General features: G+C 38.7%; 1 non-coding gene across 1 annotated transcript; it reads right to left on the reverse strand.

The window, feature by feature from the left end:
• Window positions 1-462: 462 nt before the first annotated feature.
• On the reverse strand, window positions 463-567 carry LOC118916018 (U6 spliceosomal RNA). Its single transcript, XR_005026264.2, has one exon. It is a non-coding gene; the product is annotated as a U6 spliceosomal RNA (small nuclear RNA).
• Between the last annotated feature and the right edge of the window lie 3,528 nt (window positions 568-4,095).

Genomic DNA, 4,095 nt, shown 5'->3' on the forward strand with positions numbered 1-4,095 from the left:
GCAGTCCTGGGCTCCGTCTCCCTCCCGCTCTGCCTATTCTTCTCCCGCCGGGAGTTGGGGGGATGGGCGCTCGGCTCCCACTGGGCCGGGGCTTGTATCTTACCCCCTTCGTGAGGTGCTGGGTTCTCTCAGGTGCAGATGTGGTCTGGATATTGTCCTGTGTCCTCTGGTCTTTATTCTAGGAAGGGTTGTCTTTGTTATATTTTCATAGATATATATGGTTTGGGGAGGAGATTTCCGCTGCTCTACTCACGCCACCATCTTCCGCCCCTCTCCCCTTTGTGACATCTTATCCAACTCTTGGGGCCATGTTTGTTTTTTTATAAATACAGTAAAATATTCATAACATAAAATTTACCATTTAGGTTTTTTTAAGTGTACAGGTCAATGACATGAAATGCATTCACACTGTTGTACAACCTTTCACCACCACCCACCTCCAGAGCTTTTCATAATCCCTGAAAAAATATGGGACATTTCACATGTATGTGCCTTCCTTAGACAGGGACCATGCTAATCTTTTCTGTATGGTACCAATTTCAGTATATGTGCAGCCCAAGCAGGCACAGGGGCCCTGTGTTTAAGTCATTGGTTTTCTTATTGATCTCCTCTCTCCATTTTCTTCCCTTGCTTCTGTGACCTGCTGCCTGCTACATAGGAAGGAAATGGAGTGTCCTAGTCAGAGATGTACCTGTTCAGAGTCCATGAGCAAGAGGAAGGAGAAAGAAACAAAATTCTTTAGAAAATGGTCTGGCTTGTCTCATCTCCATTATACCAATCCCCAGCAGGCTGAGCCAAGAAACAAGATTCACAAATGGCTGAATTCAAACCTGACTCACTTTGAAGTTTCTTAGCCCTTCAAATGGCAAGTCAGTCACTCTAATTTGCTCTATGTTGGGGCCACTCGGGGAAGACCCAGTACTGGGGCTGTGAGGAGAGAGGGGAGTCATCAGGTCTGCCCCTCGGCTCACAGAGACCATGGAGGCTCCACTCAGACAGGATAATAGAATGCAAAAAAAAAAGGGCAAAATAGAATGCAATGCATTCATTTTAGGAGACTTCAACAAATGACTCAATCCAAAGGACAGATCAACCAGACAGAAAATAAGTAAGGAGCAGAGGCACTGAAAAGCACATTATAACAGATGGACCTAACAGACATCTACAGAACACTCCACCCAAAAGCAGGAGGATACACATTCTTCTCAAGTGTACATGGAACATTTTCAAGAATAGATCATATAGTAGGTCACAAAAATAGCCTCAGTAAATTCAGAAGGACTGAAATTGTACCAACCAGCTTTGCAGACCACAAAGATGTGAAACTAGAAATAAATTATGAAAAAAAAACAAAAAGCCCATAAACACATGGTAGCTTAACAACATGCTTCTAAACAACCAATGGATCAATGACCAGATAAAAACAGAGATCAAGGAATATATGGAGACAAATGAAAACAATAACTCAACACTGCAAAATCTGTGGGATGCAGAGAAGGCCATGCTAAGAGGGAAGTATATTGCAATACACGCCTACCACACGAAAGAACAATCCCAAATGAACAGTCTAAACTCACAATTAATGAAATTAGAAAAGAACAAATGAGGCCCAAAGTTAGTAGAAGGTGGGGCATAATAAAGAGTAGAACAGAAATAAATAAAGTTGAGAACAATAAAACAACATAAAGATTCAATCAAAGCAGGAGCTGGTTATTTGAGAAAATAAACAAAATAGATAAACCCCTACCAGACTTATCAAGAAAAAGAGAGTCTACACACATAAACGGAATCAGAAATGAGAAAGGAAAAATCACTGTGGACACCACAGAAATACAAAGAATTATTAGAGAATACTATAAAAATTATATGCTAACAAACTGGGTAACCTAGAAGAAATGGACAACTTTCTAGAAAAATGCAACCTTCCAAGGCTGACCCAGAAAGAAACAGAAAATCTGAACAGACCCATTACTAGCAATGAAATTGAATTGGTAATCAAAAAACTACCTAAGAACAAAACTCCTCAATGAGATGGCTTCACTGCTGAATTTTCAGACATTTAGAGAAAACCTAATACCCATCCTCCTTAAAGTTTTCCAAAAAGTAAACAAGGAGGGAATACTTCCAAACTCATTCTCTGAAGCTAGCATCACTATAATACCAAAACCAGGCAAAGACACCACAAAAAAATTACAGACCAATATCCCTGATGAACATAGATGCAAAAATACTCAACAAAATATTAGCAAACTGAATTCAAAAAAACATCAAAAGATCATCCATCATGATCAAGTAGGATTTATTCCATGGATGCAAGGATGGTACAATATTAGAAAATCCATCAACATCATCTACCACATCAACAAAAAGAAGGACAAAAACCATGTGATCATCTCCATAGATGCTGAAGAAGTATTCAACAAAATTCAACATCCATTCATGATAAAAACTCTCAACCAAATGGGTATAAAGGACAAGTACCTCAACATAATAAAGGCCATATATGACAAACCCACAGCCAACATCATACTTAATAGCAAAAAGCTAAAAGCTTTTCCTTTAAGATCGGGAACAAGACAAGGATGCCCACTCTCCCCACTTCTATTCAACATAGTACTGGAGGTCCTAGCCATGGCAGTCAGACAACACAAAGAAATAAAAGGCATCCAGACTGGTAAAGAATAAAAACTGTCCCTGTTTGCAGATGACATGATACTGTACATAAAAAACCCTTAAGAATCCACCCCAAACTACTAGAACTAATATCTGAATTCAGCAAAGTTGCAGGATACAAAATTAAAACACAGAAATCCATTGCATTCCTATACACTAATGATGAACTAACAAAGAGAAATCAGGAAAACAATTCCATTCACAATTGCACCAAAAAGAATAAAATACTTAGGAATAAACCTAAACAAGGAGGTGAAAGACCTATACCCTGAAAACTACAACACACTTATGAGAGAAATTTAAGAAGACACTAATAAATGGAAACACATCCCATGCTAATGGATAGGAAGAATTAACATTGTCAAAATGGCCATCTTCCCCAAGGCAATTTACAGATACAGTGCAATCTCTATCAAAATTCCAACAGCATTCTTCAACAAACTAGAACAAATATTTCTAAAATTCATATGGAACCGCAAAAGACCCTGAATAGCCAAAGCAATCCTGAGAAGGAAGAATAAAGCTGGGAGGATTACACTCCCAGACTTCAAGCTCTACTATAAAGCCACAGTAATCAAGACAATTTGGTACTGGCATAAGAACAGATCCATAGAACAATGAAATAGAATAGAGAGCCCAGATATTAACCCATGCATATATGGTCAATTAATATACAATAAAGGAGCCATGGATATACAATGGGGAAATGACAGCCTCTTCAACAACTGGTGTTGGTAAAACTGGACAGCTACATGTAAGAGAATGAAACTGGATTATTGTCTAACTCCATACACAAAAGTAAACTCGAATGGATCAAAGACCTGAATGTAAGTCATGAAATCATAAAACTCTTAGAAGAAAACATAGGCAAAAATCTCTTGAATATAAACATGAACAACTTTTTCCAGAATGCATCTCCTCTGGAAAGGGAAACAAATGCAAAAATGAACACATGGGAGTACATCAAACTAAAAAGCTTCTGCACAGCAAAGAACACCATCAGTAGAACAAATAGGCATCCTACAGTACGGGAGAATGTATTCATAAACAACATACCCAACAAGGGATCAACAACCAAAATATATAAAGAACTCAGATGCCTCAACACCCAAAAAGCAAATAACCCAATTACAAATGGTCAGAGGATCTGAACAGACACTTCTCCAAAGAAGAAATTCAGATGGCTAACAGGCACATGAAGAGATGCTCCACATCACTAATTATCAGGGAAATGCAAATTAAACCATAATGAGATATCACCTCACACCAGTTAGGATGGCCAACATCCAACAGACAAGGAACAACAAGTGCTGGCGTGGATGTGGAGAAAGGGGAACCCTCCCACACTGCTGGTGGGAATGTAAATTAATTCAACCATTGTGGAAAGCAATATGGAGGTTAATAGAAATAGCATTTGACCCA

This window comes from Manis pentadactyla, chromosome 7, assembly GCF_030020395.1.
Source record: "Manis pentadactyla isolate mManPen7 chromosome 7, mManPen7.hap1, whole genome shotgun sequence".
NCBI classification, from domain to species: Eukaryota; Metazoa; Chordata; class Mammalia; order Pholidota; family Manidae; genus Manis; species Manis pentadactyla.